A 24,626-nucleotide genomic window follows, 5' to 3' on the forward strand; every position below is an offset into this window, starting at 1 on the left:
TAGGGAGTTAAGGGTTGGTAGGATTAGAGGTACATGTTTATCCGCCATAATGCTCTTTTTATTCCTAGTGGGAATGGCGGGGCTGTTAGGTTGTTTTTAGAGGTCAGTGTGATGGCTTCTAGTGGGAATGTTAACAGGTGGTGGTCTGTCCATGTGAGTGGGGTGATGGCTGTGATGGAAGCACGGCAGTTGTAGTCTGCCACCTAATCAATGGTTATTCCTTTGTTGTGGGTGGGAAGGGTCACTCTTTGACTGAAGCCTAGTTCATCGAGAGTGCCAGCGATTAGTGTTGCTTGCAGGTCTTTGGGGTCTTTAAACCCTAGGTTGAGGTCACTTAGCAGAAGGATTTGTGAGGTATTCTTTAGGTTGTCGGAAAGGATGGTAGTTAGATCCTCTTCAAATGACCCAATGGGGCCAGGGGATCTGTAAAGTAAGTTAATAGTAAGAGTTTGGGAGCCTCAGATTGGTAGTTTAACTACCAGGGATTCACAAGATTTGACATCAGGTGATGGAGCTAGTCTCATGCTAGGTTGGTTGTGGCTATTATAGCTATGCCTCAACTGCGTGCCTCAGTTCTGTCTGCTCTGAGTATTATTTAGTCTTCAGGGACTGCTAGCATAAGGGCGGGACCGGCTGCATCATGGATCCAAGACTCGGAGATGGCAAGGTAGTCAAATTTTTCTACCTGTGAAAGGTCGGCTATCTCCGTGGCATGTGCCACTACGGAGCAGGCGTTTATTAGGTCCCCTTGGAAGTGGGAGGCATTGTTCCCCGATAGTGGTATTGGGAGGCTCTTGTTATTTATTATATTCTCATGAAGTGCAATAATTTGTTTTATCCGTTGGCAATTCTTAGGTAGAGGTTGAGTGGATTGGGTAGGGTTTAAGATAGTGTTGGTGATTTTAAATTGTGTGCATAATTTCTTGATATTTGTGTTGATTGTTGACCTGGCGAGAGGTTTGTATAATTTGGGTAGCCTGGAGTGGAGTCTGTGTTTTCTGGTAGGGGGGCTACATGGTCTAAAGGTTTTAGGTGGGTACTGGATTAGAGCGCTGGGGGAAAGTAGTTGTGCAGGACTTATATTACTTGGTGGCCAAGCTGTCGATGGGATGTCCATAAGAGTTGGTATATGGCCTATCCTAGCTGCGTAAGGTATAGGTGGGGGGGGGTGTAGGATAGAGATGTAAGTTATGGAGATCAGATCTAAAATGGTCCTTAGTAGGACTGTATATATGCCTGTCACATACATAGTGATGCAGCACGGTCTAGGGTAGTCTGCTTATGCTAGTGTTGCTCCCAGTGGGATGTGATACCCGTGTACAGTTAGTAGGGTAGTTCAAAATCTACCAATAGGGTAGAGTGACACAGATCACAAATTGGCCTAGTGGGCTTGTTCCACATATTCCACATGTTACCAATAGGATAGAGAAACACAGTTAGTCAGGGTGGGCTAGTACACATTGCTACCAGTGGATGGCGAAGCTCAGATTGCTCTAGTAGGCTAGCGCAGTTTGGGGTAGCAGGCTAGTTCAAGTTCCACCAATAAGGTACAATAAAACAAGGTTTTGGCGAAGTAGGCTAGATCAGTTGCTACCAATAGCGTACAGAAATGTGTAACAGGCTAGTTCAGGTTGCAGAAATGTGTAACAGGCTAATTCAGCTAGCTACCGATAGGGTACAAAAGGCAGGTTTGGTAAAGTAGGCTAGTTCAATTTGCAATAATAGGGTGCAGAAATGTATAACAGGGTAGTTCAATTTGCTACCAATAGGATGCAAAAGCATAATTAGGTAAAGTAGGCTAGTTCAATTGCAATAATAGGGTACAGCAATGTAAAACAGGCTAGTTCACTTGGCTTTCTTGAAATACTAGTACAGATTGGCGCAAGAACATGGTTAGGCAAAGTGGGTTAGTTCAGTTTGCTGACAAAGTGCAAGAACATAGTTTAGCATAGTGGGTTAAGTCGATTTGCTACTTCGGCGGAAGCGTAGGCGAGTAGCGGTTACTATTTAAGTCCTAGCCAATATAAACAAAGGCAATGATGTGTGGGCATGAACGAGCGTGTTAGAGGCTAATTGAGCTGTTGCTTGGAATGCACAATATAGCTGCAGAGTTGGTATGGCTGCAGGTGCACAAGCGCTGATCTGGCCGTGCTATGGCCGTGTAATGCAGTGAGAAGGTAGATCAGTTCATCGTAATGCTAAGCATATGTGGCCATGGCCACAAATTCGCAAATGCTCCGCCTGGTTGAATAATCGGCGTGGGCGGACAGGAGAGGGAATAGGAGTTAGGGGTGGGTTAGAGAGCAGTGGAGTACTCATAGTGTTTGTGAACAGCGGGTCTGCTCGCAGGTCGGTGAACCGTCGCAAACAGGCCCAGACAGGCCCTTTTGCTCGTCCCTTCTGCAGATGCACTACCGCACTCCGGCTTCCGCCTCTCGGTGGGGGTGGGGCTCTGAAGTAAGGCGCTTAGCCTATCCGCAGCTGAGGCAGCTGATCAAGCCTCAGAATGGGGCAAACATATAAAAGAATGTGGCGGACATTAACTGCATGGTATGCAATGGCAGTGGGTGTCAAGACCAGTTGATTCTGATGTCGTGGATCGTATAAAGGTTCAAACACTGCACAGCAGCAATTAAATATGCAGTTTGGAAATAATGCAGCGCAATACTAGCAAAGTGGGTGATGGCGCAGCATCTCACTGTCGCAGTCGCTGAGCTCCCCAGATTTGTCGATCAAGATGTAGGGAGAGAGAGGGCTCCTGCCTGCTCCTCCCAAACGAAATTGATTGCGCATGGGGGATTGCTCCTTCAAGGCAGGAGATGGGCGTGCCACATTCCGTAGTGGTGCCTGGCTTCCAGCCCACTCAGTTCTTGGTCTGCTTTGCTATGGGGCACCCCAGCGTTGATTGACCTTCGATCTTTGGAGTAGGTGAGGGAAGGTCTCTTTTTACTGTCTATGTATTGTTGGAGGAATGTCTTTGATGAGCTCAAAGATCCTGGGGAGCACAGGCTGACAGGGCCAGCGCCTCGCGTGGTTGTTAATGTGATAGGCCTCTGGATATGCCTACTGGTGGTTGGGCAGTCCCGTGATGGCTGGCACCAGTATGAGGGGCTGAGTGTCCACTGGAATAAAGAGTGGTGCGCTGCTTTCCCGCTCTGTACGCTGCTCGTAGCCCGTTGTGTTCCTCTTGGGTCCCCAATCCCAGAGACACACAGTGGGGTCTCATCCAGCTGGTGCTACGGATGTGGATGTCATGGTTCCCAGAGAGCTTGAAACCTTTAAGGGGACGCAATGGCTGGCCGCGGTTTCCTCTGCATGTGTTGATTATGGTTTCGTGGTCAGTCTGCCTTGGGCCCAGAGGAGGGGGCCCACAGATCGTGCCTGTGCCTGTGACTACATTCCAGTGTGGTCATTAACTCAGGGTGCTGAGTCGTTATGAGCAGTTGAGCCTCAGCAGAAGCCTTCTCCCTCTCCCATATGTCCACGCTCTGTGGTTGCGGCCCCTGTCGGGCACAGATGCATGGGCACTGCCCTCTCTGCCCACGGCAAGCTCAGGGTTCCGCACGTCCTCCGGGGGGCCAACCGACATCCAGGGAAACTCACTGATGTGCCCTGTCAGCCCACAGTCTGATCCGCCCTCCTCTCGCTGACAGCTGCGCCTTCCAGCTTGTTTGTCGTTGCTCCCTCCATCCTCTGGGGTGCATGCCTGGGCTCCGGTGCTTGAGTCTGATGGGCAATGTAGTTCTTCCGGGGGCAGTGCTCACAGTGTCCTCACCGCTGGCAGCCGAAAGCACGAGGCGACCCGGACGTTCTTTTAAAATGAACTACAGTGCCTCCTCTCTACCAGCACACGCGGCCTCCGTCGGCTCGCGGCTCAGGTTACTTCGCTCCTAGCTCGGCAGTGAGGAGTCCTTGTGGCTTCATATTTCACAGTTTTGTTTAGGAGATCTTCACACACACAATGCCCAACGTGGGGTTCAAATATAGGACAGTTTCACGGCCGGATTATGTTCAGATGTTAATTGCACTGTGGAGCACTCACAGGCGCACGGCCATCTCGATCAGTGATCAGCCAATGTTAACTAGTGCCACACCTATGGAGAACGGTCAAGATTAGCCTGCGCCACCTTTAGACAAGTGCATACATGTCAACATGTGCCACACTTCGATGGAATTCTTATTTCCTAGCCTGAGTCGCATCTAGATAGAAATGTGAATGTTAGCATGCGCCACACTTAGATGGTATTCTTAACCTTAGCCTGAGTTGCATCTGGATGGAAGTGTGAATGTTGGCGTGTGCCGCTCTTGGATGGAATTCTTAACCTTAGCCTGGGTTGCATCTAGATGGAAATGTGAATGTTAGCATGTGCCACTCTTAGATGGAATTCTTAATCTTAGCCTAAGTTGCATCTAGATAGAAATGTGAATGTTAGCATGTGCCACAATTAGATGGAATTCTTAACCTTAGCCTAAGTCGCATCTAGATAGAAATGCGAATGGTAGCATGCGTCACTCTTAGATGGAATTCTTAACCTAAATTGCATCTAGATAGAAATGTGAATGTTAGCATGCGTCACACTTAGATGGAATTCTTAACCTTAGCCTAAATCGCATCTAGATAGAAATGTGAATGCTAGCATGCGTCACACTTAGATGGAATTCTTAACCTTAGCCTAAGTTGCATCTAGATAGAAATGTGAATGGTAGCATGTGCCACTCTTAGATGGAATTCTTAACCTTAGCCTAAGTTGCATCTAGATAGAAATGTGAATGTTAGCATGTGCCACACTTAGATGGAATTCTTAACCTTAGCCTAAGTCGCATCTAGATGGAAATGTGAATGTTAGCATGCACCACTCTCAGATGGAATTCTTAACCTAAATTGCATCGAGATAGAAATGTGAATGTTTGCATGCGCCACACTTAGATGGAATTCTTAACCTTAGCCTAAGTCGCATCTAGATAGAAATGTGAATGTTAGCATGCACCACTCTTAGATGGAATTCCTAAACCCTAACCTGCATTGCATCTAGATAGAAATGTGAATGTTAGCATGTGCCACAAATTCATAACATTACCCTGAGTCACATCTAGATAGAAATGTGAATGTTAGCATGCGCCACACTTAAACGAAACCGTGAAGGATGACAAGTGCAACACTTGAATGGAATCGTGATCACTAGCCTGGCTCACATCTAGACAGAATATAGAAATTAGCAAGCGCCACTCCCTGCTGGAATAGTGAATGTTAGCAAGCATCACAACAAAACATAACTGCAAGGACAGCAATGCCAACTAACCAATCCACTAACAATTTCATCCCTCTGCATACACCTCTCAAACTCTACCCAAACACAACCACAAGCCTAAAACGCAGCAATCCGCACAAACTTCACTACACTGCAACAACAAAACAAACTGCACATAGACTTGCACAACAGCACACGATGACTACCGACCGTAAAACACCCCAAGCCCAGCCGACGGACCCACCGGGCTGAGGCTGCCAACAGCACATCACTGCTCTCTTGCACTTTTCCAGCTTATTCCCACTACCTCACCCCCCCTCCCTCTTTCAGAGCCGCCAGAGCGCCAGGGGACCACTCCGGTGGTGATAGTGCGCGGTACAAATATCCTTTAATATTAACATCAGTCTCTCTAGCGCCCCCAAGCTCTGCTCCAGTAGGTGTCCCTTTATCCAGGATGTTCTGCTCGTACTCTTGTTCTGCCTTGCTCAGAGTGTGTCTTTAGGTGTTGCCTTTTATTCTTGTGACGAGAGCTAACTGGTATCAGGTGTATGCACTTAGTGTAAAGTGCCTTACTTTGCCTGACCCGATTAATGGGACATGTCCAGTACAATGTGAGAGAGTCAGTCTGGTAACTCTCAGTCCCCCTCTTCCTCAGCCCAGTGTTTGTGTAAAAAAGGGGCAGGGGGTTTGGACTTCGGAAAATCCTACCAAATGGGATGGGTGTAAAGACTGGAGGAGGGTCTGTACTTCCGCTCTCTATATGGTGGCGGAGAGGCACATAGGACCCCAGCCAAGATTCTCTATTGTGGTAGCAATGGACGAGCAATCAAGGCCTAGCTTCTCAGGAGGTGATGCGGCTGGTTCTTAAGTACAGTGTGGTCCCCAAGCACCCACAAAGGAATGTCCGCACATTGTATCGGTTAAAACACAGTCTTTATATAATTAATATTCAATGGTCATATACAATATCACGGTAACGCACTTTGTGCTCCGAAAATCAACAATGGTAAATATATACAGTTCTAAAGTGGTACCACAACGATTATTAGATCTCATTAAAGTGTATCAACTACACGGTTATAATGTCACACAGATCAATAAAGAGGAAACCAGCAGCAGAGAGAGGAAGGAAAGCAGGATGGTTGAACAATTGCCAGAATACTGGTCACTACCGTTAAACACAGCTCTGTGTGGAGATCCCCCCACCCGGGCAACCTGTAGAATAAAAGATACAAGCCCAGTCCATATTTTGTTCACACTAGACTTCCCAATAGTTCTGCAACCCCAAAGTACCTGGCGTTGTAGTGTTCCTCGTCGGAGAATCGACGGCCCTTCTTGAGTGCCCTCCCTTTAAGGCAGGAGTCACGGGTTGTCGAATGTCTGACGGAGTACAGGATGAGCTACGTCAGTGAAGTGGCAGCTTCGTTCCTAGCAGTGCTCGTTGACGGGGAAGTGTAAACGTCCTGCAAGGAAGAGGTGTGCGAGCACCTCGGTGTCGATAGTTCTGGACCGCAAAGAGTTTGAAGAACTGTGGCCCAGCAAGGGGGTCAAGTCGTTGGCGTCTCTGTGGTCTTTGGGTGGCGGAAAATCCACCGGTGGATGCTCCGTGGCACGTCAACGGTCGGGCCTTCTCCAGCAGGATACAGTGGCAATGATGCGGATGAGAGCGCCCTTGGATCAATGAAGTTCTTAGGCAAACGGGAGCACCGCGGCTCCAGTCGGCAACGGCAGCTGTCGACAGTGGCAGACAACAGTCTGGGCGCTTCTCTTGTAATTCCGCAGCGGTCCCAGTCTCGGGTCGGCAGCCTGTCGAAGGTCTGTCTACCAGGGAGCTTTGGCAAAGGTCTGCTGGTGCATGATGGTCCCTCGTAGCTCGGGAAGAGGGCGCCTTACCAGGTCCTCTCTAGGTCAGTCCTTAGAGACACAGCAGCTTTCAGATTGTGAAGGAGAGCAACAGCAATTCTTCTCTTCCAGCAGGGCTTCAAGGTCAAGCATCAGTTTCACTCCAGTTACTCTTCGTAGTTTGGACTTCAGCTCTGAACACTTCTGAACACGATTACTAGCAGTGATAGGTCCCCAGATATACTGTTGATCTCCCATTCATTCCGCTGGGTCACACTTAAGCATCCAATCGCTACGAAGGGCATTCATGCAGCAGGCAGCCAATCAGGCACACAGTGCATTCAGGCTATTCACTTCTCTCCAGACACTCACAACAAGTTATGTGTATTGGGACAGGTACCTAGCCATACTGAATTCATACCGGTTTCGGGCAGGGCTGTCTCAGTCATTGTGTCAACCACCAGATACTAGACATCCACAACTCAGAATGCGTATTCGTCACACATTCTATTCACCCAGGTCCCACCCACAGCTGTACCCACAACATACAGTCTTTGAGAAGGCTCCAGCCAGTCTGGTCGGCACTTCCCCACACTACCATATATGGAACTTCCACCCAACAGCTGGTCGGGGGGAAGGGACAGAGTCAGGGCTTCCCGGGACTTCGGGAAGATCAAGATAACAGGCGATGGAAGGCAAGAGGCCACGGGGGCCATCTTGTCTCCATCAGGAATCTACCGATTCCAATGACAGGGCCTGGGCATCCCAAAATGGAGGACGCTCAGGTCACCAGTCAATTCAGCACGGAGCTGCCACCAGCCCGTACCCTGCTCTGTGGGTCACACACAGGTGCCCAAAAACATACACTAGGGGCACAGGGTTGCACCCCTACCCATGGGTGCCATAAGGGAATCCCATGGGTCTGTTCACCAAACCAAGAGAGAGAGCTGCACCGCCAGGAGTCCCACATGGACTCCTGCGCAGAAAACACGACAGAACACGTGATAAAAAACAGTAAAGGACAAGGATACAGAGGCCCTGTCCCTCCGAAGCATTTCCAGCACCACAATGGGGTAGATGAACAAAAAAGGGGGGAATACCGTGTCTCACCATCAGCTGTCTCACCGCCACTCCCTGAAGACCCCTCACCCAGGTGATCCTCCCGCACTGGTCCGCCCCCAGAAACTGGATCCAAAAGAAAGCGATGGCTGTGTCCTGGCCACCTGGATGACAAGTCCCTGAGGACTGGTGGGTAAGAAACCCTTTGGTTTCTCACAAACCCTTCCCCTAAGCAAGGTGGATAGGTTTGTTCTTCTCCAAAGTTCTCTAGTCAGAGGACTCCAGAGAGGACAAGTGGAAACTTTATCCAGGGACTCTCGCATATCCACGGAATTTCTCTTTGGCTGTGTTGGTAGGGCCTGGATGTTAACCTTAGTTCCCTGCGAGTAGCCCATGAACTGAGGGTGAGAAGATTTGACACAACTAATGTCTCTATGAGGATCTGCTTCTGTCCATTCCCATACCGGGAAGGTCTGGGAATAGAAATCAGACTGCCATTGGTTTTGTGGCATAGATTTTCTGGGTGGGAAAGGAGGCTTTTGAAGAAGGGTGGAAAATTCTGGAAAATCGCTTCCTATAATAACCTCTTCCAGGGATAATGGCTGATGATACTAGCCGGGAGTCCCCTCTGATATCAATGTACACCGGTACTCGAGGATACATCTTGTTATCGCTGTGCACACCGGTGACTAACCATGGTGACATGTTCTAGATCTGCTGGAGAGAACAAATTGGCTCTTTTGGCTGTCTGTTTACTTCCAGAATCAACTAATGCTTTCACTACTCTCTCATTCACCAAAGCTTTTTTCATACATAAAATCCACTGAGGATCGGCATAAAAATATGCTAAAGGCTTCTACGTCCTGCTCTTGTTCTTCCCATTCCTCGCCTCTTAGGCATCCTATTTCCATGGGCTCCTCCTTTTGATTTTTGGGACAATGCCGAGCTAGATGACCTGTTTCCCTACATGAGAAACAGATGGGTGGCGAAGGCTTACTCCCTTTGGGTTCCTCTCTCCTTAATTCTTCTTTAATCCTAGTGTCAGTTTCTTTTATTTCTAACCTTTCTTTTGGGGTCCAATCTCAAGGTTTAGAGAGGCCTCCTCATTCTGACATGTTTTGGGATCACTAGTGTGGTTTTTGGTCTTTTCCATCTTAATTTTTATGAAAGGAATGGAAATGTTTTACTGAATCTGAATGATTTTGGGCAGTCTCAATAACCATGTTAAGAGTGGGGAAATTTCATTGTAATACAGCTTTCTGTAGGAAAGGAGGTAGCAAGTTGATCAACTATTCCAAGATGATCATTTCTACTAACTCTTCCAGCGTTTTAACGCCGACCCACAGGGCGACAGTGTTTTTAATTCGTTCTCCTGCTTCCAGAGGGGTCAACCGGGATTTAATCGGAGGGACCTTAGTTTTTGTCGATAATAATTACTGGTCTGACCTACTCTTTTAAGGAGTCCTTCCTTGATGGATATGAAGATAGCTCCAAAGATTAGATTAAGCAACTGACAGGCGGTTTGTTACTCACCTTTTAGAGGGTGCCCCAAGTAAAAAAATGTAAGGTTTATCCCCATCTCATTTGTTCAGCCAATCGTTAAAAATTCAAAAAGAAATTCCCTAAAACTGCTCCTTCCTAGTAGGGTTGTAATAACCCTTGAGGTAAAAGCGGTCTTGCTTGTAATTCGACTAATCTTGTTAGATTTTCTTGAAGGCGAGCCTCTGCCTGAATCTGTTGGGCAGCCAGTTGAGCTACGACTGTTTCAATAATAGTCATATTTTCGGAAGGGGCAAGGGTTCCCTCTGTCAAGCTTTCAGACTCGGAGAAGAAAAGGGTCTCAACTTCTTCATAGAAGGATTCAAAGTCGTCTGACCCTTCCGAACTTGACTTCGATGAAGGCGGTTTGACACAAAAAACAGAAGGTTTGGGAAAAGGTGGGTTTAAGGCGCTAGGTCTAACATATGGGAGCATCTTATTTTTAAGACTATTCGGTCCCACTGTTATATTTGATAATGGGCTATTGATAGGGTGTCCAATGGTACCTGAGTTTTAAAAAACAAATCCTGTTGGCTAACTGGGATTTGAAGTTGGGAGAATAATAGTGGATATTCGATCAGAAAAAAGGACTTCAATAATCCTATTTTCTCCTTCTGGTGGGATGACAATTACCAGCATGGGTACCCTTGGGATTGTTTCAGGCCGCTGCTCTCGTCCCTTGGTCCGTTGCTCTGCTCCAGCAAGTGTCCCTTTTTCCCCAGAAGTTCTGCTCATACTTGTGTTCCGCCTTGCTCAGAGTGGGTCTTTAGGTGTTGCCTTTTATTCGTGTGAGGAGAGCCCACTGGTATCAGATGTATGCACTTAGTGTAAAGTGCCTGACTTTGCCTGACCAGATTAACGGGACATGTCCAGTACGATGTGAGAGAGTTCTTCTGGTTACTCTCAGTCACCCTGTTCCTCGGCCCAGTGTTTGTGTAAAAAGGGGTGGGGAGTTTGGACTTTGTAAAATCCTACAAAATAGGATGGGATAGATGAACATAAACGGAGGGGGGGGAATACCGCGTCTCACTGTCGGCTGTCTCACCCCACTCCTCGAAGACCCCCCACCCAGGTGATCCTCCCGCACTGGTCCACCCCCAGGAACTGGATCCAAAAGTGATTGTAGTGTCCTGGCCACCTGGACGACAAGTCCCTGAGGACTATCGAGTGAGACACCCTTTGGTTTCTCATACTATAATATATATATATATATATAAAAAACAAAACACAAAATCAGACAATGCATTTATGAACACTGATCCTGTCTCAAATATAAAGTGGCAGAAAACCCCATGGTGGCCCATTTTTCAGAATTAAAACATAAACCAACTGACATTTTCTGGTTCATCATCCAGACGATCAACGAACCTCCAAGGGGAGGAGACCGAGATGTTCTGCTCCGCAAGGCAGAACAAAAACTGATTTATAAACTAGACTCAGTGATGAATGGTCTGAATACTACCATTGAATAGGGTTTGTGTATGCACCATTAAACAACCACGCTGGGTCCTGTGAAAAACAAGTCTTTTTATTATGTCGAAGTTAGACAATTGTATTCCGATTAAACAGGTTGCCCCTCATCTTCATAGAAAAGCAATCAAAATGCTGAATAGATTGAACAGACAGTACAAGTCAGATGGGACTAGGCAGTATGTTACAAACATCACAGAAATTCAACAACCACCTTCAGAACGTACACATACATGTATGAACATATACACACTGAATACACATGGATATTCGTCCTTTCACTTTCCAAAATGATCAGGCATAAAGGCTCTATGAAAACAAAATGATGTGGCGACTACAGAGAAAAGGCTGCAATGAATACTCTTAAAAGATGCCCGGCAAGTTAGCGTCAGCCTATTAAAGGGTTTTTTCACTCTGTTAATTTGGTCAAATATGAAGAACCTTATGTTGACGATGCCCAGGGGTGCATAATATTCTGCACTTTATAGAAGTCAGATAGTATAAATGGACACAGTCATTTTCTTTCCCGTATTCGCTAAAGGAACTGACATGAAGTCCTGATAAAAGCCATAACTTGGGGCACATAGAGCCAGAAGCGACAATATTCATTGCGCTAAGATGGCAGCTAAGTCGCTCTCGTGTTACTAAATAGTCTTTGACTCCGGCGATCACGTCAAGCATTAAGAAACTTGTGCTGATGCTGCCGACGGGTGCACAGTCTCTTGCGCTACGTTCCGATCGAGATTTCCCCTGAAATGTAGGTAAATAAATATAAACCTGAATTCTTTTCAGGCTGACATGTCAAAAGTTGTTGATTTGTCGGTATGGGAGATCTTCCCTTAGAGCAGGGGGAAGGGAGTTCCAATATTGTGCTGCTTTAACAGCGAAGCTGCTCCCGCCAGATTTAGTAAGTTTGAATCTGGGTACTAGCAAGAGGTTGGTGTTAGCTTTTCTTAGGGGGCGAGAGGCTGTTTGTCTGGTGAATCTGTCTATGAGGTATTGCGGGGCTGCGTGGTTAAGACATTTGTGTGTAAGGGATGCTGTTTTGAGAAGGATTTTGTCATTTGTGGTGAGCCAGTTAGTAGATCTCCTGAGGTCTGATATATGGGCGTTTTTAGGGAAGTTCAGGGCGGCTCTCAAGGCATTGTTTTGCAGTGTCTGTATTTTGGTGGCGATGTATTGGTTACTATGATGAAATTGGAACTGAATCTCAAAATGCATAGAATTATGGAAGATAAAAAAGAACTGTGTGTATTAAAATGAGATCCCAATCCATCTCTGTTTTACAAGAAAGTAAACAATAAGAAACTAAGCAAATGGCTGATATGAACGAGCCTACCAGTAGAGCACAATTGTGCCTTATACTTTAAGGTTAATAAAGATTAAATATTTGATGTTGAATAACACACAGTCATTAAGCTTGCAATTTAATGCATGGCTTTTGTGTTGTTCCATGTAGTGGAACACACTGCTTCCTGTAGTACTACAGAAGAAAAAAAATGATATGACCGCCCTACACACTTCGAAAGGAGAGTAAGATTAGTTGGTTACACTTTTCGTAGAGATATAATGGAGAACCTCTTGATAAGTCCTTAGTCAGTTTTTAAGTAGTCTTTTTTGTTTTTTGTCTTATAGCCCTCTCGTCTAGAGAAATTGGGGTTCACCAGATTAACTCTCATAGTTTGAAAGCAATCCCTTGCCCTGATGAAGGCCCATCAAAAGATCACTCTAAAACGTTTTGGATAAATGTATCTTCATATAAGGGCTGAAACACAACATGTCAACCTACACCCAGCCTAGATTTCATTGGTTGACTAGTCTATCTTGCATAGATAAATTCTCCTTTACCACAACATACCACACCATTATACTGCAGCATATCCGTAAGCCCATGAGATGGCTGCATAAGATTAAAATACCAAAATAATTCCATTGCCGAGTGTATAAGGTGTGACACATGTGGTAGATATCATCACAAATTGTGTAAAATAAATTCTTTGACTTGGTGGCTTCTAAAAACACATAGATACACAGTGGTGTGCTAACCCCCCAGGCACGATCATTGTTTTCTCGCCTTTCATGTTTGTTTAATTCATGTCTAAAGATGTTTATCAAATGTATAAATGAATGTTCCATGTATTGTATTGTTATAGGATTTTTATAAAACAACAATAAATTAAAAAAATGTTTTATACAAACACTTGTGAGAAACCCAAGGGTATCCTCACTCCTACCTCCCGCCCCCCTGGATCCTTTTCTCAGGTGGCCAGGGAAAGGCCATCGCTTCTGGATCCTTTGACCTTGGGGGTGGAGAAGCGAGGGAGGATCACCTGGCTGGAGGGTCCTTGGGGATTGGGAGTGGGTTGCTCACAGGTGAAACCTGGTATCCTCATTTTCATATTAAAGACCAACCTAACCCTCTCCCAGCCTTTATGGGCTATTGTAGGACCTCTCCCCTCATTTCCCCACATTGTACATTTGATAGTACTGAGACGAGGAAGAGGCGACTAAGAGTAATGAACACTCAGACCTCATTTCACTACTTTGGTACTGGGACGAGGAAGATGCCTGCAGAGTGCTTGCAAGGTCAGGCATGCCCCTTTATTGACAGACAGGCAAACCCGATTGGAAATGCACACCTGCAACCTGTCCGGTGGTTGCAGGTGCATAAGGGGAGACCAGTGAGACAGAAGAGGGAGCACAAGAGAGACCAGGGGACCGTTTCAGTGAGGCAGCCTTGGTGGGACCTGAGGAGGAGCCAGGACTCCGGACGACATCCCCGAGGTGTGTGAACCTCTGTGAAGGAGATCGAGCAGCTGGGGCTGCATACAAGCAGGAGAGAAAGAGGATGCCGTCCGCATGCACACATAAACAACGTAGTTGCCGGCCTATGCAGGATTCCAACCAGCATGCAAGTGGGGCTCGCAGAGGTCAGAGCGCGAGCTGGAGAAACAAAAGCAAGCAGAAGTAGCCACCATAGCAGGACGCTAAAGATCCGTGAGTGTCAGGGAAATCCACTCAGAAGCCGGGGCGCTCCAGGCGGGCAGCACAATAAATAAAGCGCTGTGTGAATGAAATCTTCAAATCAAGATGAGTTTTGCATATTGAATACTGAACTGAATGGAAGTAAAAAATAACGCTATATTTTGTTTGTTTTTTTTATTCGGTTTGCAAAAGAAAACCTTTAAAAAAAAAAGAACAATTACAGTTACATTGCTTCATACGAGCCCACACCACTTGTCGATGGTGAACATCTCAAGAGTTCCTTATGGGTGTGGAATTCGATATAGCCAAATGAAGTTTTAGGTCCTTCAGAAACAGAATCAGACTAAACAGCACTTTGCGGTCAGTGCCATCAAACATGGCTTTCCACCAATCGTTGGCTGAATAGGTTCGACAAGCCTCGAAAAGAGGTCCAAACAGTTTTGTTCGTAGTGAGCGAAACTTTGGGCAAAACAAGGTCAAGTGTTTTAAATTCTCTATGGGATATTCGCAAAAGCGACAAGTAAGATCAGAGGTTTCTTTTGATGCCCAGGTGCTTGTTCGATCTTTAGTCAAAAAAAGATTTAGTCGAAAGTGTAAATAAAGTAATCTCGAATTCTGGTCTGGAGATTGTAACAGATAAGATTGCAGTTTGTCCAGCTCTCTTGCTTCGGGTGGGGCATCTTTTATAAGGCGAGAAAATGCTCTATCAACACAGGTTTGATGCCAATCCAAACTCCATAGTTTTGATTTTGCCTTATCTGGGTTTTCAAGTAAGGTTGCAAGTTTTATATTATTTACCTCGAGGATTTCTGTATATGATTGATTCCATTTAGATAGCATTGTGTATTTTGGATCAGTGTGCGGCCTGTGTAAGATTTTGAATTTGGGAACTGGATTTGAGAGCTCAGTCTTTCTATATAGCGATAGAGCGTTCCAAAACACCCTCGCTTGTATAGAAGTCAAGCCCAATTCAAATCTTATGTTACATGTCAGGCAACCTTTAGGAAGATGTAATGCTCTAGTCCAGAAATTATTTTCGAGTGTACTCCACAACTCATGTGGACAGCCAAACGTGTTTTCAGCACCGTAGATGAGGGCTGGTATAGCCTTTTGTCTGTAAAATCGATCATGGGTTTTATGGAAAATGTTCCAAATCTTTTGTTTATAATAGCTGCTTGGCAGGCTAGTTGCAGACACTTTCTCTTGGTTGCCTCGACCCAGGGATTGTCATTTATGTGTGCACTTATCAAAGATCCCAAGTACTTTATATGGGAGGAAATGCAGAGGGATGTTTTTTCCAGGTGCCAAATTGTGAAGATCTTCTTTTACAAGATGCCAGGTTGCGTAGTATCAGCACTTCGCATTTTTATTTATTGATATGGAGCTCGTTTTTGTTTACATATCTTTCCAAGGCGTCAAGTTTTCGTTGCAGGCCGACAGATGTGGTGTCCAAGAGTATTAAGTCATCGAAATATAGGAGCCAGCCTAGTTGTGACCCATGAATTTTCGGAGGAAAGGCAGCTACATCGTTTAATGACAGTCCAATGTCAGAAATAAATAGGTTGAAAACAATGGCGGCTAAGGGGCATCCCTGTTTTACGCCCTTAAAGGTTTGGATTAGGGGGGATAGGGTGCCTCTTTGGTCCCATCTGATTTGTATGGTTGTGTTAGAGTGTAACTCTTGTATTGCATCCAAAAGATCAGGTGGACAGTTCCATGCTTTCAGCTTCTCCCAAAGGATCTGTCGGTCGACGCTGTCGGAAGCATGTGAAAAATCGATAGTTGCTACATAGATCGCAGTGTTAGTTCTTATTGATTCCATTTTCAAAAGGTTCAACAAGAGAGTATTGAGCCCACAACCGACGCCCTTGACGAATCCCACTTGCCGATGGTCATTATAATGGTTTGTAGTTGACCATGATTGTAGCATTTGTTGAAGTTGGCTAGCGTAGATTTTGCTGATTATGTCGAGTAGGGCAATTGGTCTATAATCTCTCGGGTCTAATCTGTTACCCTTTTTAAAAATAGGAAATAATGGCGTTTTTCCATGATCTTGGAGTCACATGTTTCAGTCTAATTCTCTCAAAAAGCATGAAGCAGAGCTTTGCCCAGGCCTCAGGGTTTTTTTTCAATGTGAAGTTAGTGAGGCCGTCGGGCCCTGGAGCTCTTGATGCGCTTGATTTCTTAATTGAGTTTGTGATATCAACTATATCAAACTTCAACGACCAGGGGGCTCCAGTTTTACTCGATTTTTAAGGCTCGGCTTTCGGGCTGTTGAACAAGTCTGTATAATGTTTTACCCAGATTTCTTGAGGGATAGGCGATGCTTGAAGTGCCTCTTGAGGAGTGGCAATGTTATTTACAAGGCTCCAAAATTCTGCAGAGTTTCTGTTCCTGAGGTTTTGTAACATTTCCTCAGAGTCTTTCTGGAGTAAAACCGCATTGTGACTTTTTCTCCAGTTTCTATATTTTTGTGCTGCACATTTTTTGCCTGCACGGTAAAGATCTTTGTCCTCTCGAGGCAATTTCCTTAGTTCACTACGTAATAAACGTTTGTGTTGGAACACCTGAATATCAAACTTGTGTTTGTGTTGCATCTTAAATTGTTTGAGGACTTGTTTCTGTTCTGTGAATTGGGACAAAAACTGTTGATATTCAGTCTCGTCCGGGATTGTCGCCAAGGCTGATATGATCGAGTAGACTTTGTTAGTTTTGAGATTAAGGCGAATCCTGCCAGGACTATAAGTTATTGCGTGAGGCATATTTTTTGTAATGTCTTACTACAATTGCCAAACGTCATCTTAAGCATGTCATGATTGCTGTATTCCATTTTGACTACCTCCAAGTGATGGACTTTTGGGGCAAGCGAATCAGACGTAAAAAAGTAATCTAAAATTGAAGATTGTTGGTCGCGACTCCATGTGGGGTTTGCGGGAATATCCCCGGGAGTGTTCCCGTTCAATAGAGAATATTTTCTGGAATTCATTTCAGATATCCAAAGATTGGCAGCTGTTTTGTAAGCTTTTTTGTTAGTTGACTTTGATTTAGAGTTAGTTGTCATATCCAAGCAATCAATGTTTAAATCGCTGCATATTATAATTTGGGCAGTGCTTGAATTTTCCATTGTAGTGTCTATAGTCCTAGTCACCTGATCAATGAATTGAAGAGTCCCTGTTGCAGTTTGATTCCAATAAAGGTTGATTATGTACAGGAACTCGGAATTACAGGTGCCGGATGACCACACTTTGGCTGTTTGTATATAAGATGAAACGTTATTTGTTTCTACTATTCGAAATCCGCGGTCTTTATTGACGGCTATCAAGAGCCCTGACATTGGCCTACCTTTCAAGGGCTTAACAGCTACTATCTCAAAAGAAGGAGCACTTGGACAAGTCGTTAACCAAGTTTCCTGTAGACATATAAGGTCCAGATGACACATCCAGGGAAAGGTAAACGAATGAGCAAATCCTCGGGTGTTGCAAGATCCAAAGATCGTGGGCGTGTTTTCGCTTGATTCCTGGTGTTAATTGCAGTTTTTGTTGTTAAGGTTGGCAGCCAGCCATGCCCAATTTTCCATTTCAGAACTGCTTTTAGGCATTTCCTTGTCAATTGTGTTTAGACTTTCAATTGTTATTTGAATTTGTTCATTTTCTATAATTTGAAGTGATTTTTTGTTTTAGAATTTAGTCATAGTTTTGAACTATACTTTGAACTTGGTTCCTTTCGCAACTTTATGTGTTAAGTTATTGTTTGTGGGTTTTGTAGGCATTGCATGGTTTTTTTCAGGCATGCTGTTTGGAATTGACTTTACTGTAGAAGAATCTTGACGTTAAGGGTAAAGGTCAAAGCCTACTGACAATAGTGCCGGCACTGCATCCAATAGTATATCGCAAATTATTTGCGATGCAGGGTCCACTATTTTTAGGTCATCCGAGTGGATCATTCGTAGACTTGGAATTAAGTAAAATAACTTAGATATATAGTGCCAATTCAGGATTTAGTTATCACACGGGTCAAGTCTTTCCAAAATTAGCTTTTCGTACGTTGAAGTCTTTTTTGTTATTTTAGAGTTCGCCAGAGTGCGTTTAACAGCAGATTGTGTAGCATCTAAAAGAAGGCTCGTATAAGGAATGTGACTCAATCGATGTCTGGTTTTCCTCCATAGTGAAAGTCTTCTTGAAATTTGAAGAGGCACAGTTGGCCTTAGATTGACTAATGTCATAATCAGTTTCAAGGGCCTTTTTTGCTAATATTTTCAGGTGTTTTTCGGCCATAGTTAAAAAGGGAGAGTCAAGATCGCTGTTCACTTCAGGGGTCGATGCAATAGGTCTCACAAGCAAACAAGTTCTTTGAGGCCTCGATGGATTTGAGGCTCCAGGTAAATCGAGAGGCAAAGATTTGTCTCCACAGCTGCTGGCTTTGGTTGGCAGGGCCATTTCAGCTGGATGCAAGGTTCTTGGTCATAGATTCCAGCTGCTCAGTTCCAGGGCTTTCTTCGTAGTCTTCATATGTTGATAAGTTTTCCAGATCGGATTCGACAATCTGTATTGCCTCTACGGGGTTTGGTACAGCATTAAAACTTTTTACTTCGTGTCGGGTTTACGGTTTGCGGAGAAGGTACAATAAGTCCAGAATTATGAACTGTTAAATTTACTGTTTTTAAGTTACGCAGGAATTTTCTTGAGCCATTTCCGCGGCGTAACTTAATAGTAGGTTGATTTTTTGTTTTTTTTCTACAATTTGTGGATTTCCCAAATGCGAACGTAGGTGCCGGAATTACCGGACAAGCATTCCCCTTAAAAATGTCGAATACATCTGATGTTTTGGTGGTCGATGATTCAGCTGTGCTTGTTGATACTTTGCCATCTTTAAGGTTTTTTCCATGGTGCATCTGGTCAATTTTTGAGGATGAAGGTATTTGCGGGTCAGCCAGAGCAAGATTACTAGGTTGGCTGCTAATCACAAACACCTCTTCAAACGAAGTCACCTTAGGTTGTGCAAGATCGTTGCTATTAGAGTTAGGCACAACTAAGTTGGCGTCAGAAAGTGCCAAAAGACTACTTGGAGTCTTGGAGAGCTTCTTTGCGACGTGAGATGTCATTAGGTCATCATTTGGTGACCTTTCATTTCTCATTGAGAAAGGTGTTGTCAAAAGATTACGATCATCAGGCAGTGGCATGGGATTTGTTAAAGTTTCGTCAGACACCCGTTCTTTTTCTTTTTGAGCCCTATCATGAGGGGTTGCTTCCAAGTCAAGGGATTGTGGGTTAACTGCAGAATTTTGCTTAAAGAGTTTCAGAGCTTCCCGGGCGACTTCTGCTAAGAGCTTTTTATCTTCGTTGTTGTTTAACGTGTGACCAGAAATAGATTTTAACATTTGGTCCATTTTACAGCTCATAGGGGGTAAGTCGGCCTTACCAACAAATCCTTTCCTTTCCATTTCAGATATTTTAGTGTTGAGAAGTGCGGTTAATGTGGTAAGGTCTTTGATATTTTCATTCATGTGTTCATAAAGTTTAAGGAAGGGTGCGATAGAAATTCCCATGGATGCCATGATGGTAGTCTGTAGCTCTTTTGAAATGGAAAAGTCCCAAGGAGCATCATGATTTCGGTTAGAGCGTGTCTGATTAGATCGGTATGTACGTTTACTTGATCTAACTTTGGGATAAGGGCGCTCCATAATTGAAGAATCAGTTGAAGAAGTTTCTGAAACAGAAAGGGGTTGAGGTTGTTGTAGTTGTCGATGGGAGGCCTGTGTAGTGTGCGCATCGTATTCAGAGGAAGAAGCCACATGGACCATTTTTTAGTTGAGCAATGCCGGTGCTTGAGTGAGTTTCCGTTTTTTCAGTTGCAAACATTGCAAGGAAGGGGAACTGCTTACATTGGTCCGTCTCCGTTTTGCCCCAGCAGTACCTTCAGTTGGAGTATGTGTCATATTATTGAGGTCGGTATCTTGGGCTTCTAAGCGGGTCTGTTGATTTGTGTATAAAGGATTTACCTGGAGTTCCGACTCGGCATGCCGTGCTTTGTTTATCTGTACTAAATCAAGAATTAGTTTATTAGCAATATCAAGTGAGTTGCAGCGGATGTCTGTGTCATGCACAGTAAGTGTTGCAGTAGGCTGTATAGGATGTACACATAAGGAAGAGATGTGCACGTCAGTCAGCGAGCAGCTTTTATGAAACACTGCATCGCATTGAATGTTGGGGATTTTGCCCAGAGGACTGGCCAAGGCACTAAGGTAAATAGAGCGACTGTAGATGAACCTGTGTCTAGAGTTGGAGTTGGAGTTAACATAGGGACACAGCCCTCATCATAGCTCAAGGGTATGAGATCATAGGCAGTGGATGATTCTTGAGAATTGGAGGGACAACTGCCTGGCAACACAGTTTTAACAGTGTCAGGTTCGGGGTTGTCGTTTCAACCAACGGATCCGAAACATGCCAAGTGCGTGCAACTGGTTTCCAGTTGCCTGCCACTCTCTGAAGACGCAGAGACAGATGACGCGTTGTTCACCGCCAGGGAGGAGTTAATTGCAAAAACATTAGAGCATCGTGTTGGTCAGTGTTCCTGTCAGCGATCACAGGAACTGACAATATAGCCGTCTGCATGCTTTCATTATTGCAAGAGTTCTCAGACGGCGCAGGCGGCACAACAAATGCGGCGGCGGCGGGTAAACCACTCACAGCAGCAACGGCAGCATCAGCATTTATGTTGGCAGAGGTATCGTGTTTATTTTGTACATGTGGGGAACTTACTTGATGCGAAGCTTGCGCCGTAATAATGCGGCACTGCAGAACCGCAGGTGGAGGCGAAGCGCCTTGCTGGAATTCTACATGTTTTCCTTTTTTTGTCTGTGCGCATGTCTTGGAGAGAAATTGTTGCACTGCGGTGGAAGGAAGGGCTGGAGTGAGCAGCGCATCACAAAGACCGGGCATCTTTATGGCGGTAACTTAAGGCAGTTACTCCTTCCGGCCTTCCAAACCGCCAAAACAGCAAAACAGTATATTCCTCGCCCTTTCGCTGAGGGCTTACACCGCAAGGGCGGGGAGGAGGCCTCTTTATAGTCAGCTGGCAGCTGATACTGCAGACTTAAAGGCACACTCACCTCCGTTGATTGTTGCAGTTCAAAGACAGTTCAGGTTCCAATGAGAGCACGGTGAGTACACTGGGTGCAGGTGCTGGTAGCAGGACCACAGCAAAACAGTATATTCCTCGCCCTTTCGCCGAGGGCTTACGCTATATTGAATACCAAAATGAATGAAAGTTTAAAAAGCTAAAGTATGCATATTGAATACAGAACTGACTGAAACCTGAAATTAAACATATTGAATACTGAGTTGAAAAACAACTTTACGGGCAAAGCAAAAAGCTAATGAAAGTCAAACGTGTAAGTGCCCACATAAAAGCAACCTATGGGGAAAGGAGCTAATGTAAAATAGTATAACAAAAGGTGGGGGATGAACAAGACCACCACAAAGTGAATATCATGAATGGATGCAGTGTGACAAGGCCAAAGACTGGCAAGAGGTGTGTAATACGTTATGGCAGAGCCACCAGGCTAGCCAGAACACTATAAAAATGGACATAAACTCAAAGAGGAAATAAATGCATAGGAATCTGTACACAGGGGCAAATGCAGAACAATCTGTGTGGGCTGAACAGCATAGGGGTTCTGGTTACATGACCAGTGATGGGTGGACCGTGTGGTCTGACAACTGCACCTAGATCAGTTAGCCCTGTATCGTGAAGGCCAAAGATATTGTGAAACAAACCAAGAAGGAGCACTGTAAGTGAGCTGGTGAAACAATCCAGTCGGAGGGTCAGGTTGACCTGGAGTTAAGTTGAACTTTGAAAGACTTAAACAAAACATTGGTTACTACGTTGAACTCTTGACCAAGGGAACCCTGAGACTTGATGTACTGCAAATGCCATCTTGAGGACAGAGCCGCAAGACCTTTTTCGTTTGAACTGTGTTACTTTAAACTTGGGGACGGGATTGTGTTGAACTGTTTGAACTTGAGAAAGGTAATCTTAAGACATTTATGGAACTTTCTTGAACTTAGGGAAGGGAGCTGAAGAGAAAGCTAAGAGCTGGAGGAAACTCAGAACTTTGTGTTAATCTCCACTTCTTTTATGACTGCCATCCCTACACATTGTTTAGCTTTAGTTGTGAGCTCAAGGATAGGTTTAGGACACAGTAAGTTGAACTATTTGACTCAGACTTTCTTTAGTTTCATTCAGCTAAGGAAATCCCACCTTATTGTAGGGCAGGTTAGGCCTTCTAACATCTTGTATTTGAGTTAATAAACTGTTTTGTTGGGAACTTTGAATCTGTTGTCTGTGTCTTGCGTCATGATGCTTTCACACACTGCTCTGGTACAAGTGCTGATTATTTGTGAAGAACTGATCCTGTATAAAGTGTAATATGAAATCCTCTCAGTGTAATAGGGAGGGGCAACCTCTTTCCTCGTGTATATTTTATGGTTTCATAGTTTACAGGCATTTCAAGATGGAAGGTATCCATCTTCTAAGGGACATCCTACAGCAGGGAGACTGCATAGCCACGGCAGAAAGTTCCTGCGATTTATCTTGAGAGTTCAGACATGGGGGTTCACAAGTCTGCCTTTCGGACTAGCGTCAGCTCCCCATTGTTTCAACAAGTTGATGAAGCCGGTAGTTAGTCAGCTAAGAGAACAAGGTATTCAATTCATTATATACCTGGACGACATACGTCTGATGTGTCAAGACGGGGATCTGTGTCAGAATCAATTGCAGCTGATCTTTTGTAGCAGCTAGCATTCCTAGTAAATTGGGAGAAGTCTCAGTTATGCACGGAACAGTCTATGGAATTCCTGCGTTGTGTGGTAGACACAACACAGGGTACTATCAGTTTGCCATTGTACAAGGTAAACATGATAAAAAAAGAGATCAGGACGACCCTGACAAGGGAAGTAATATCTCGGAGGAAGTTAGCCAGATTGGTGGATTGACTAGCATCCTTGATCCTAGTTATATTCTTTGCGCCGCTCCACTACAGAGCCTTACAGCGGTCGAATAGTGAATTTACTGGCGCAGTAGGCGGCACAAGGTAAAGCCTATAGGACGATTAATACAGCGCGCTCTGCGAGATCAGCGGGGCAACCATAAGGCAAGAGCCTGCCATTAGGAGAACATCCCTTGATTTGGGATTCTTTTACCCTGGCTCAAATGTCCACGATGGAAATGACTGCATGAGAAATGTACGTTATACATAAATGTTCGTACATTTCTCATGCGGACATCCGTGGTAAAACAACCCCAAATCCATACCAACACTAACCCCTGCTCACACCCCTAACCCCCTACTTACCTTTCATTGCGAGGCGCTGTGTCCCTGCGACGCTGGTTCCCTTTCACTTCCGTGATCGGGAACTGGCGTTGCAGGGTCCTTTATTTTTATTTTTATTTTGAGCGGATCAGCTGCAGAGATGTCCCTGCAACCTTTTTTTTTGTTTTGTTTTTTGGGTTGGGTCATATTAGGGAGTTGTTCGAGGGAGAGTTGTAATATGAATCTTCTGGTAATAACATTAATGTTTCTAATTCAATAGAAACATAGTGCATTAATCCTAAAGCTTTGTCTAACAACTATCAATGCAAACACATTTTGTATAACTTGTAATCCACAATGCCCCTTGTGACTCTCACTGCAATATGCATACTATGTACAATATACAATGGATGTAAAAATGTAACATTAATCCGCATCGCACTCCTCACACACACACACTTGTCACTTTTCACAATTGTCACCCATATCAAATAATTGCTGGATATGTGCATTTTAAAATATTAGCCTTGATAAAGACCCTAGAGGTCGAAACACGCGTCAGCTGACCACTTTCAAGATCAAATGTCTTCACCCAAATAAATGTACACTGTATCTACCCAATACCGTGTGGATACTTATCCTTTTCAACATGCCAATGTGAGGTAGCCAGGATCCTCTCTCTAGTCCAACATGTTTGTTTGTTTGATTATTTATAATGCGCGAGCGTACCCAGGGGTATCAGGGCGCAGCCTTTACAAGGATTTGCGAAGCTTGGTTACAGGTCATGGAATATACAGTGAGACAGAAAGGTACACAGATGTTATATACATAGCAACAAAGTACATGGATATTATAAACATATGAACAAGAGGGCACACGTGGTTACATTGTGTGCAGGTAGCATGAGAAGGGGACAGCCTGGCAATGGAGTAACTTTGGTGGCCTAAGTTTTCAGCCATGAAACTACATTGGAGCGGAAGCTCTGGTATGGCATGTCCGCTCTAAGATTGGGCGGTAAGGAGTTGCACAGTTTGGCTGCTTTTACTGGGAAGCTTTTGCCCCCTATGGTGGCACTTTTAAAATTAGGGACAGAGAGGCAGTCTTTGTAAGCTGTTCAGGTAGGTCTCAGGGAAGACTGTCTATGGAATCCGTTAATCGGGTAGGTAGGGGCA

At 44.8% G+C, this 24,626-nt stretch overlaps 1 protein-coding gene across 1 annotated transcript in view; it reads left to right on the forward strand.

Moving 5' to 3' along the window:
• Window positions 1-2,908: 2,908 nt before the first annotated feature.
• The window catches only part of SUPT5H (SPT5 homolog, DSIF elongation factor subunit), a 342,489-nt gene continuing 320,771 nt past the window's right edge, over window positions 2,909-24,626 (forward strand). The window contains exon 1 of the mRNA XM_069644283.1: window positions 2,909-2,928. The gene's annotated coding sequence lies outside the window, so the exon portion shown is untranslated. The remainder of the gene's footprint in view (window positions 2,929-24,626) is intronic.

The sequence above is a fragment of the Ambystoma mexicanum genome, chromosome 2p (genome assembly GCF_040938575.1).
Source record: "Ambystoma mexicanum isolate Mex_15411 chromosome 2p, UKY_AmexF1_1, whole genome shotgun sequence".
Classification (NCBI taxonomy): domain Eukaryota; kingdom Metazoa; phylum Chordata; class Amphibia; order Caudata; family Ambystomatidae; genus Ambystoma; species Ambystoma mexicanum.